Source organism: Physella acuta, unplaced genomic scaffold (assembly GCF_028476545.2).
Source record: "Physella acuta isolate Inbredline_101_S28 unplaced genomic scaffold, ASM2847654v3 ptg000135l, whole genome shotgun sequence".
Lineage (NCBI taxonomy): Eukaryota > Metazoa > Mollusca > Gastropoda > Physidae > Physella > Physella acuta.
Window position 1 is genome coordinate 49,645 of NW_026731654.1, and position 13,458 is coordinate 63,102.

The window sequence follows — 13,458 nt, forward strand, 5'->3', positions numbered from 1 at the left end:
TCTCGATCCCCTAAAACACTAATAATTAAGAACGAAGAAGAAGAAGAAGATATGATAGGACAATCGTATATCACATGATAGGAGATTGTTGTATCACATGATAAGACAATTGTATATCACAAAACATAATAGGACATTGGTATATCACATGATAGCACAATGGTTTATCACATATTAGGACAATGGTATATCACATGATAGGACATTCAATACGTGGCATAGAAGAGCGGTACAATGGTATATTACATGATATCCCTCCACAGAGGAAAAACAACAAAAGACATTGTCGTCATTAGGTTTCATTTATTGATTTAAAAAAAAAATATGTTATCAAGAATAATCTCCCATTGTTTTGTACGGTATTCTATTAATATAACTGTACCACAGAGGCAATCCTTGCCGCCTAAGTAATCGGCTAAACCGTACAGTAATCCAGTGGTTGTTACCTTTTTATGAGGTACCGAACCCCACATTATTCACTGAACCATTCTTAATAGTTCTATCGTCGACACTTATAAAATACTATTATGAATTATATGCGTCGGATGTGTTTCTAGATCTGCGACGAAACCCGAGACCGACTCACCGAACCCTGGGGTTCGATTGAACCCAGGTTAAGAACCACTGCTGTTACCGAACCAGGCAATGCGGTATAAGTAAAATGAGAAACTAGGCAATGATATTACCTCGGCAAAATGCATAAAATATTTAATCATAACATTTATTTAATGCAATAAAAATAATAAATACACATATATTTGAAACGTTCTATAATACAAGCCTTCGCTTAATTTTAATTAAAAGATACAAGATACCCACAAAGCAAATTTAACTAAGCGAGTCTAATATCTATTATAGGGTTGTCATTCTCTATACGTTTCCAACTAGCAAATAAACACATTCTTTACTTTAATGACCAGTATGGCTGGTCTTAGATACGGGAGTGTTTAATAAAGTTTAAGCTGATATCAGTTTACAACGAATTTACTTGGTTTAGGGATGGTAATTTAGAAATACATAATTCAAAAGTGTTGTATGTTATACAAATACGAGATCTTAGCTCAACAATGCAGATGTTGTATGTGGAATATGTAGGTGTAGGTGTAGGTATATCAGTGTCGTCGCTAGGTCTGGTATCACCCGGTGCGGCACTTCGTGATGTCACCCCCCCTTACATATATATATATATATATATATATATATATATATATATATATATATATATATATATATATATATATATATATATATATGGGGTGGGGGTGTATCTGTTGTCGAGATGGTCAATGTGTACTTATACGTTTTAAAACACTAATTATTCATTAACTGAACAGGCAAAAAGCATTTTTCTTCTATATAGTTTGCAATTTTACATCTTGGCGTCACCCCCCCCCTTCCCAAATGGTGTCACCCGGCGCTGACCGCACCCCCCCCGCCCCGCCTCGCGACGTCTCAGAGGTATATGCGTAAGTATGGATACAACTGAACATTTAGGTGCTATTGTAATTTGGAAACTGATAAAATTTTTAAGAAAGATTGTATCTATGCTTAACTGATGGTGTAATACAGTTGAGTGTTGAATAATATGTGTTTTAGTAACATTCTAAAGGTTTTAAAAAACATAGGTTGAATTATCTATTAAGACATATTTTGTAACAATCTGAGGTATTATAAAACAGAGGCTGAAGTATCTGTTAAAATAGATTTTGTAACAATTTGAAGGTTTTATAAAACAGAGGCTAAAGCATATGTTAAGATAGATTTTGTTTTAAAGCTGTTATAAAAACAGACTTGAGCATTTTGCATATTGAATTTCTGTCTGTAACTTTTTTGTAACGTTTATCCTTATTAAAGGTTCAACATAAACATAATATTTTTACTCTGATAAACTCAAGAAAGTCTCATAAAGTGGCAAAAGTTGGTACTATAATGTTAAATAGATAGATGATACAAGATGTTCGCAGATAAACATGACATATAATTTCTAATATGTGTAGTACTCTGTACGATGGAATATATATATATATATATATATAGTATATATATATATATATATATATATATATATATATATATATATATCAACAGCAAACTAATTTCGAACGTTACACTCCGTGTTGCAGGTGAGGTAGAGTTGACCTGTTTCAGTGACCTCGGCATATAACGAGTCGGTGTATTGATAACTATTCTTTACCTTTCCTTTCAGGATCCGAACTCGAGGATTTCGAATCGAACTCTCTACCATTCGACCACGCCGTCCCTGGTTGAAACTCCAACTTATAAAACGCACCATGTGTGTATCTTTACTGCTTCTGTATCGTCCATAAAATATCACCCAATTTTTTATAGGCTTAAGTGGGCTTTGGAAGACAGTTATGTTACTTTCTTACATTTTATGTTCTTTATTCTTATAATGTAGATACTGTAATGATGAAAATTTCCTATTTTTAATCGATAATATATTTAACGGTTGTAATTCACATTTCTTAGGTTTTTTTTTGGTCATATTTAATGGCACTAGTTTTGGGGGGGGGGGGGGGGGGGGGGGGAGGTTAAGTGATGCGTCAAAACGGCTATAACCTAGGGGTGGAACAATAGTGCCCCCAGACCCGCAAGGCGGGGGGGGGGGCAGGGCCGTTTAGGGGCCCATAGCCGACCATAATTAATATTTTTTTTTAAATTTAGAATTTAATTTTCGTGCATTTTTGCCTTTATATATGGTTTGTAAAAGAAAAATACTGTAGCTGCGGTACGATTATCTTGATTTTACACTCACTATACTACGTTCTTCTGCAAAAAAAAAAAATCCATTACACAAATTACAGTTTAAATAAAAAAATATGCCGAACTTCAAATTTTAATGACTGACCGATCCTCTAAAGAGTACTGTGGCGTAAGGGGCAGGGGATGGGGACCAAATACGGGGCTCCAAAATTGTCGTCAAATTTATTTGTATATTAAAAAAAAGGCAGAACTCGGCCTTGACGATGGTTAAAAAAATACAATCTCTATATATAATTCTCTACTTGGGGACTATGCCAGACACCACCACGTAAGGGCTAAGCCGTTCCTACCCCGCGTTCTAGGCATATCGATACCACCCCACCAGTCTAGTGAGCTGTGGTTCACCCCGAATGTTTACAATGTGACGGCTATTAGGGGCAGATAATTTAGCTTTTAAAAATTTTGAAACTAATGAGAGGTAAGAAGTTCTGCTTGATCTTTTCATTGTCGTCTGTAAACTGTGGTCTCGGACGGCTGTTTTCACGGGAGGGGAGGGGGAAGTAGGGGGGGGGGGAGAGGGTAGTGTTGAATAAATAAATTATGAATTACTGAAAAGAAAAAAAAGAAAATAACTAAATAGCGGCGTATGCTACGGCGCGGGTCAGCTTGTTATAAATATTTCCCTACAATCAAACACACGCTGTCGCCGGCAGAATTCTTTTTTTTTAAAAGTCCAAGCCCGAGAAGTCACTTCATATGGAGTTGGCTTTAATGATGCGCGGTTCTTATTTGCGGCATTGGTAAGGGACCCGAAATCCATTGTACATTTTTCAATGTTAATATGAGTCTGTGAAATTGGTAGAATTTCTATCCTGTACTATCCTCTCTTCTATAAATAATAAAAAATAATATAATAATATAAACTTCGGTTTTATATAGTTAACTTGTTTTTTGCTTTTACAAGAAATGTCATTGTAAACTTTTAGGGCCTATACTTTAAATTATCTCCCATGAGTAAGTTTTATACTGGGCGATGCTGAAGTACAAAGGCGTTTCGTTGTCTCTTTCAAGTTTTTTCCCGAGCCGATTCCCATCCCACCTCAGTTTCTCAGCCTCGCAAGTATCGAATAGATAAATGTATCGTTTATGAACTACTTCCTAACTGTACATTCACCACTTCAGTACCTTTTGTCAGACACTAGACAGCACGTGTCTCGTCAGTAGTGTGGACACACCCGCGCCACAGAAACTAAGATCCAAGAAATGTACTGCCGACATTGTTCACATTATATTAAACTTCTGGAAAAAAGGGCACGCGTCTAAATATACATATATATGTTAAAGAAAAAAAAACTGTTGATTTGTGTCACTTTAGCGAATGACACAATCTGCATCATTGTTTCAGGATGGAATGTTTATATATGGAATGTTTATGTTTGTATATATATATATATATATATATAAATATATATATATATATATATATATATATATATATATATATATATATATATATATATATATATATATATAAATGAAAAAAAAAGAACTGTGTAGAACAAACGTAGTCGCCATAGCGCTTACCGGAAAGACCAGGGCGCCAAATCGCATCCTGCCTGGGGCCGATTTGCGAAATTCCCCCCCCCCCCCCCCCCCCCCACAGAAAAAACCATCTCAGGAGTATTCATCATTTCCCTAAAGTTTTATGGCCCTCTCATAAACGGTGTCGAACCGCTTCGGACTTTCTTTTTTTTTCATTTTTCGTATATAGAGAAAAATTGCACCCTGCCGGGGCGCCGCCCTTGCGAAATTAAAAATGACTTTTATAGAAACCTTAGCTGGAGTGTTCCAATCAACTCCCCAAAGTTTGATGGTGATCGGATAAACGGTGTCAAACCGCAATCGACTTTTATTCTCAACTAAATACCATTTGTACATAGATTTTTCTAAGATTTTTTAAAATAAGAAAACGTAGATTTAATGTTTGAATTAAAACATATCTTGTTAACATATCCCATGATGAAGAAAATTAATGGTAGTTATTTTAAAAACCAAACAACTTACGGCAGCATTTGTATTGATAGATTGAACGTTAGTAGCTTACACTATGCCACGGGTTCCCAACCTGGGGGTCGCGACCCCCTTGGGGGTCACGAAGGGCTTTCTGGGGGGTCGCCAACTGGTATACTAAACCTTAGTAATTTGAAACAAAACATAAATATGTAGATGAATTTTTGAAATTCGGCTTTACTAACATCACTGGAAAGGGAATAGAGAAGAAGCAAAGCGTACGGCACAAAGTTGTTCTCAGTCACGAGTTTATAAAATCTTCAAAACTAAAACGTCTTTTGAGACGAGTCATTCGGAACACAGCAAAAAATATATGGAGTTCTTTCGTCGGTATGAAGCTAGTTGCAAACGTGAGAGACTTGATCGAACAGGAAATTTTCACCAAGGAAACACAGCATTAGTGCAAGCATTACATGAAGTCGCGACAGAAAATGCCAAGCAAAAAAAAAACACAATAGGAGAAAATCTCATCAAACGCTGCATGTTGAAGATAAATAGGTTGTTTTTTTTTTAAATTGGATGATTAAAATGGGTTAAAACGGCTGTGAGTGTTTGTAGGGATGGTGCACCATCTATGTTTAGGTCAAAATCGGGCTTTCAGAAAACAGAAAAGATTTAGCTCCCTAACCACTGCCCTAACCAATGGACATCAAGAGTCCATTGCTAGTATAAGTCGTAAATTATATAAAATCTGGAGCCTTCAAAGAACTGAGCAAAAACATTAATATAGATCACGAGGTTCTGCTCTTCTACACTACAGTACGCTGGCTGTCAAACGAATTGTTGTGAATCGTGTTTTTGAATTGAAATCTGAAATCAAATTGTTCTTGGAAGTGCAAAGGAAACAAGACTTTTTGGTATGCTTAAAACGACATAGAGTGGTTGGAGAGAGTATCATATCTAGCAGATGTGTTCGAACATCAACATAAGCATAACCTGAAGCTTCAGGGAAAATGAACGAATATTATAACTTTCCATGAATATCTCGGGGCATTTTTATCAAAGTTGCAAAATAGGCGAAGAAAATAAATCTTGGAAATATTGTAAATTTGAGAAACTCTGCAGTGTGGTACATGAATCTAATTGTGAGATAATTAAAATTTTGAAAGAAGAAATTTCTGGGCATCTTGATTAAAGTGAAAACGAACTGCAACGCTATTTCTCTGAGCTGAAATGCATTTACGCATTACCCATTCTCTACTTCCCTTGATGTTGCCAGCATTCACGATGAATTGCAAGATGAATTCTTTGATTTGTAAAATGATTCCGCGTAAGATAAAAAACTGCACACTCAATTTTTGGTGTAGTATTCACCATTCATACCCAAACGTAAAATTGATTGACTTTTCGAGAATAGATTTTCAACACTATTTTTCGATTAAAAACAAAATTAAGATAATGATAATTGTAATAGATTCAACCACAAGAAGAGGAAGTTTAACACTTTGACCATTATAACTTACATGAACCATACACTCTCCTATCACCGGAACATTGTCACCAGTGTATGTTGTTAGACACTTGTGACATGGTTGTAGAGGCACTGATCCTCCTGTGACAGCGTCAAAGTCCTTCTTTGTGATGACTGTTAGAGATGCTCCAGTGTCAAGTTGGAAGCTGATGCTCTTACCGTTGATATTAACTAGTACATTGATGGGAGCATTACTTATTGATTTCACAGAGAACAGGTTGAAATCCGGCTGCGAATCAGTTTGATCATTTTCACAGGTAGAGTGGTTCATTGGTTGGGTTAGGTAGTCTTGGTGAGAGTTAACATAGTGCTTTCTTTGGTTGCGGTACTGTCTTGACTGGCTAGATTTAGCAACAGACGAAGACTTTGCAAAGCAGGCCTTGGCAATGTGACCTTGCTTACTGCACTTATAACAAGTAGCTGACTTGAACTTGCATCGATGAGATGCATGGGGACCTTTGCATCGATGACATTTTTGATAATTATTACTAGATTTAGATCTAGGATTTGAACGTGCAGGCTGTTTAGCATAAGTTGAAATGCTCTGATGGGGTTGGTGTTTGTTGACTAACCTGCTGTTTACTGAATGGATCTCTGAAGGTGCTAGAGATCTCGCCGCATCGGATGACTGCTGGAATGAAGTTGCAAGTTGTATTGCTTTTTCTAATGTTAGATCTGACTCGAGCAGCAACTTTCTTTGAACATCAGGACTGTTTACACCTGTCACAAACTTTTCACATAGTCTGTCAGACAGCGTGTCTCCGAATTCACAAAATTCACTTAAATGACGTAAAGCAGCAACATATTCTGATATTGACTCGTTTGGTTGACGAGTCCTACCGTCAAATCTAGCTCTACATAGAAACTTTGATGGTACAGGCGCATGGTGGTCTGTTAGCAATTTGCTCAGCTCGTTAAAGCTCTTGGTATCTGGACTAGCTGGTGCGCATAAGTCCTTTAATAGCCTAAATTGTTGAGGCCCTATGACTGTTAACAAAACAGCTCTCTTTTTGGCTTCTATCATCACGTCGTTAGCTTCAAGGTAAAAGCTTAACCTATCTAGATAATCATGAATGGTTTCATCATTCGAATCAAATTCTTTTATTTGGCCATACAGCGCCATTATCCTAGAAATACTTAGCCAATATGCTCTAGCAAGCTCCTTTTTAAGTAAGCATATGCTCTTTCTAGTGGATTATTTATCCTCGTCGCCAGATGTAATAGATTGACGATAGAAGCATGTGATTGTATATAAAACGTTTATTGGCCTTAACTACATGATGGAACGAGAGAGAGGGCGGAAGTGACGAGACACCAAAATATATACACATATAAGGGACATCACTCAAGATAACAGTATAAATATAATACTAATACAAGAAGAGTGAGTTCCCTTGACTTCACAATTCTCACTATATTACAATAATGACATAGGTTGGCGTTAACAAAAAAAAACACTTTAAAAAAATTAACCGCGAATGTTTAGTGAATAGTATGCAATTTTACTCATGGTATTAAAACAGTTATCAAGAGTTGTTCATATTAAAAGTCTACTAGAAAATGTTATTTTAGTGCTTATTAATTTCCATAATAATTTCGGCTTTTTAATTCTATGGGGGTCGCGGGTCACTTAATTTTTATAAAAGGGGGTCGCCACTCGAAAAAGGTTGGGAACCACTGCACTATGCGCTATAATGAATAGTCTCGTTTATTGATTTTTACTTTCTCGTATATACGAAGTATAGAGAAAGTCTTGTAATCGTGCACAAAAAATAACATGAAATTTTGACAGTTTTCACCGTTTTACACCTCATGCGGAGTATAGAGGATTTATTTTAATCAGGCAAAAATTATAAATACAAATATATAAACGTTTAGGCGTTTTATGCGTTATCGAGTCGTAAAAACTGGACTTTGCAATTCTCTCCGTATATCTGTGTGTCTGTGTGTCTGTCAGTGTGTAAACACGATAACTTAAGTACCGTTACAGCTAGGTTGATGAAATTTCATATATAAGTATTATATCAAAATCGTAGATCCTGTTCAGCTTTTGAACGATTTCCGATAACCGGAAGTGGTACTTTTTCTACTTTGAATTTTAGTAAAGGTATCAAATAGGTACTAAAGTACTAAAGTGACCCACGCTTTTCTTTATAGTAATTTAAATAGTAGTGTATAATTTATTTTCTACTTTTTAGTGCATCATTACATAAAAGATTGTTATTAAAACGTTTTTTATGAAATTTTTAAAACTTTAAGTATTTAAAATGGATTAAAAATCATGTCTATAGCCCGAGATCCCATCCCCTCTTATTTTATAGAAGAATATTCGAGAAAGTTTTGGGGAGATCACTCCCGGTTTATTTTTCTTAATTCACAAATGGACAAAGTATTCAAAAGTGCAAGAAACTAAGTATGACGATAAAACAGGATTTTGGAAAAAAAAATTCTGCACATATTCCCCTTAAATATTGTTTTTTAATTTTCTTGTGAACCAATTATTTTTTATTGGTGGAAACTAAGTTTTGGGAAAATTTCTGTTAAAAATCGAATACAAATATTGTCTAAAATTAGAATTGAGCGTAATGTACACAATAATGTTACTGGCACAGCAAATTGTGCTGAAGATGTAGGACACCTCCCACATAACCGTTGAAAGATTAGCGTACGCACCTATTAGAATACCAGGCAGTAGAAGATACACCCCTGTGGCAAAAAATCTGGGGATGTTACAAACCGTTTGAATAACTGCAAGTAGAATAACGACTTTGACTAGACGTCTTTCTCGCGCTGAAAGATTGTCCGTACTTTTCTTATTTTGAGCAACTGAATGTTTCCTGACTCTTGAAGACGCTTTGAGCGAGAAGACCATCCAGAAACTACAGAGTAGTATCAAAACTTGGGAGGGTGCCGACAAAACAGCACCATCCACCACATCTATAATAAATTCCCAATTCGCGCCTTCTTTAGTGAAAATCAACTGAAACTGCTTGAAATAAATTAGACTACCGTTTTCGTCTTTCTCTAAGAAAGTACGCGATGCCCAATCCATAGGCTCAAAAGCATATATAGGTACAAGAATACCTACATGAATAAGGTAGATCAATAATATAGCTGAAATACACCTTCTTTTTGTAAACACCTGCTTTACACGAAAAGGTGCAACGACACAATAACACCTTTCTAAAGCTATGATTGTGGTTATCCAGCATGAAGCTAAATACCCTATATACCTTGCCCAGCCAAAAACAAATGTACCAATAGACCATGCGTCGATTGGGTCTTTAGGATGGATGAAAGCAATTAGATAACATACACACGCTGTAAGTTGAAATGCGGAGACTGCTAGATCTGTGAAAGATAACGCCCAGAGTCCAACACTCATGCTATCCTTGAGACCAAGTCTAATATAGACCAGCACGTTGACGCTGTTGGTCAAGACGCCTGCTAGAGATATTAATCCATGTACGATCACGCTTAGTGCAATGATTATGATTCGTAGTAAGGAATCCGATATTATGAATTCTCGTGTCTCGTCTACAAATTTCTTCACTTTTTCGTCGTAGTCCATGTAATCTTCATCTGCCATTCTGATGTCGGTAATTGCTTATAAGGAAATAGTCCGTATTATAAATACAGAAGGCAGATTCTTGATGTATAAAATATATTGCTGATTTAATCCTGAGTAACAGAAAATTCACTACATAAAATTTGATTTTGACGTCATTTTAATAATGGATATCCATTAGCTCCTTCTCCTGAAACGAAAATAAATTAGTCAGTAATATTTCAGATCTAAGTAAAATAAAAACTATTTTATTAATCGCACATGTTAAACACAAATACGTGTAGGCCCTTATAAGAATCAAACTAATACCAGATTAGGGTTCAGGTTATCACAATTGCATGCTAGTCAAAGTGTTAAAAAAAGGTCCCTTATTACGATTTTTCATCACAATAAGACATATTATCTGATGTCTTCACAATACGTGTTTTTACTGAAACATAAATAAAACTATAACATCTAGAAAACATATTTTTAAATTGAGTATTGTATGTTCTTAAAAGTTAATGTAAATATACAAAATAGTGTGAACTCTCTTCAAAAATTATAAATGAAACTTGCAGTATGTGTAAAACGAAGTTTAACTATAATGCCTAGTTGTTGTCTCGAAACAAAATGTTTTCTTCATGGATTATTTCATTCAACAAAAAAGTTATATATAAAACTAGCCGTCCCGGCTCAGCCCTGCAGTTTCCTCTGTAAACTAATCTATCTGTAGAGGACCATGACTTCTGTGTTTATTAAGCCGCGTATACCAGGCATTGCCCGGGTTTAGGAAATATATTACATTTCCAAATAACTTTAATCAAAAAGAAACAAAATCAAAACACAAATGTAAACACAACCAAAACAAAAACAAAAATGCAAACACAAGCAAAAACGCAAAACAAGAAAGAAAACACAAACCAAAACGCAAAAACAAAAGTAGTCTAGTATACTACTAAAACTCAAGTTTGTTTACACGTTTGAATATTTTTGTTTGTTTGTCTGATTTGGTACTGTAAGGAAACTGCTCTATATGGGTTGCTGTAAAATAGTATGTAGGTAGAGAACAATTTTTGATTGCAGACAGACTGTTAATCACACATTTAGTTAAAGACGTTAATTAATTTCTTGATTTATTCATAGGTAGATTAACCACATTAATTTTAAAGTTTAGAACAATGGCTTAACTTTGACTGAATAGTGACGTTTGATAACTCATTTTTTTATTTGTTTTTTTTTTAATTTGTTATTGGGGAGAATCTACATTATGTGTAGAGCTGTAAAATAGGATTTTGGGTGATAAATATTGTTCCTTCTTAAACACACTGTTAAATACAAACTAATTCAAAGCCGTTAATTAATTTATTGATATATTCATTGGTAGAGTAACCACATTAATTATAAAAGTTTAGAACAACGACTTTAGTAATAGTAAATAAAAATTTTTTACAACAATGTTTTCAATTATGTTTTCTTAAGGCCTATATGTGAATGATAAGGTTGACCATCAGGAGCTCGCGGGGCACAGGGCAGGCGAAGTAGAGTTCACCTGTTTCTAGGTTCTCAGCATATAAAGGGATAGTGTGGTCAGAGCCATGCTCGGCCGGAATCATTTTTTTTAATACAAACATGTCTGAGACTTGGCGGGGCACTGGGTAAGTGAAGTAGAGTTTAGTAGAGTTTTTAAAATATAAAAAACGTCTTTTTGAATGTGGGGTCTGGTTATTTTGGGATGATAAGTACTGGCAGACGTGATGTCATTTATGGATGATCCCCCGAAACCCACAGTTATCTCACTAGATAACGGGTAGTCTAGTTGAAAATGGAATCAACATCAAGTTTCCTGTTAGGTTTAAATCAAACGTTCAAATTCAAATGAAAATAGTCAAAAGTACTTGCGCTGTAACACGTCGCCTAACACGATATGCAATTGGAATCTAGACGCGATCCCACAGAAGAAAAATAGCAACCCATTCCTAAGACACGGGTTAACTGTCAATTTTGCGCAACCTCTTCCCCCCCCTCCCCCCCCCCCCCAACAATATTTATTTTTTTCTAACAAAAGAAAAACACCCTCACCAAAATTAAATGTCTTGGCGCTTTTACCAATGTCACTTAACCCTTTTTATTTCTGGTGCCACACAATAGGCTTGAAAAGTGTATGTAATCATACACAAAATGTAAAATTTTTAAAAATATGGCAAGTGGTAAAATTATAGTTACATTTTAAAAAGTTTTTTAGATATTTTGCAAACATCGATTACACTCATTTTCATATAAATTTATATTGACGATAAAAAGCCTTTGAAATTAATTTTAGAATTATTTTATCAATTCAAATATTTTTTTTAAATCGTCCTCAACCTCTTCTTGGAGTCAACCGGAATGGCCAAGGAGAGTACTACAATGAAAGTCAGCACAGTTGTTTTTCTAGATAAAGTTTTGTATGGTGTGTCGAGTAGTATTGTATTTATATTAAATAATAAAACATCCCCTATCAACTCAACATCCTCACTCTACTAACCCAAATTAAAAATATAAGTGTTTGCTAAACTACTATAATATAACTAGTAGTTATTTGTTAGAGGATTTCCAGCCTTAATAAAACCGGAAGCCATTGTGTAGTTACTACACATATGTTATAAACTATTCAATTTTGGTTAAAGAATATTCTTTCCGGCAACAACAATTTGGAAACAGCTTTTCAAGCCTATTGATGCAGAATATAAGTCAGTAAGGGCATGTATCAGACGTGTTTATTTGACTGTGTCTAATCTAGAAATGCAGCTGAATATAACAATTTTATTTTTTCCTATCCTGTTTAGCACCCCCGAGGGTCGGCCTCACCAGCCGCCCTCCCATAACCACAACTCTACTACACGGTACTTGATGGATTTTTTTAAAATTTATATATTTCTGTTTTAAAAATATCATTGTCCAAAATATGTAAATCATCTGCATGATAGTAAAAATAAACGATTAGACTTCGCATGCAAATACAACCCAACACAAGACAAATACGTATGCAATCATCTGCACAATCAACCACGCAGTTAGAACACGTATATTTATTCTGTTAGCGTTTAAATTACCGTATGTAGACTGGCAGTATACAAACCTAAATAAGGATTGTCGTGTGCGATACACATTTAAATTCTACAGCCAGCCAAAAAAAAATTATGTATCTTGCTCACTGGTTGAGATCTACCTACTGCTTATGTAGTAACTAAGCCCTCCAATTTAATGGAAAACTTTAAGAATAATAAAGAAATTTTCAATAAACTGTGAACAAAAATAATTTCAATAAAATGCTATTTTCTTTGACAAGAAATTATTGTTGGAGATTCGAGTTACAACAATTTATACAACAAAAATTATTTCGTAGTTTCCAACAAAATTATGATGAAAAATGAGAACACTTTGTAAATCGGTAGAAAATAACGGTAACTTGATACACCTATGGCCTAAGGCAATGCAACAACAACTCAGGGTAATGACATCTCATCGTCCATTTTAGAACTCAGAAATTCAATTAAAGTCACTAGAGCCGAGGTTCTGAAATAATATAAACGGGGCAAAATACGACCTCTAAATTGTAGAGTTAAACATTCATCATTTAAAAAAAAAATTGAATTACGTTTTC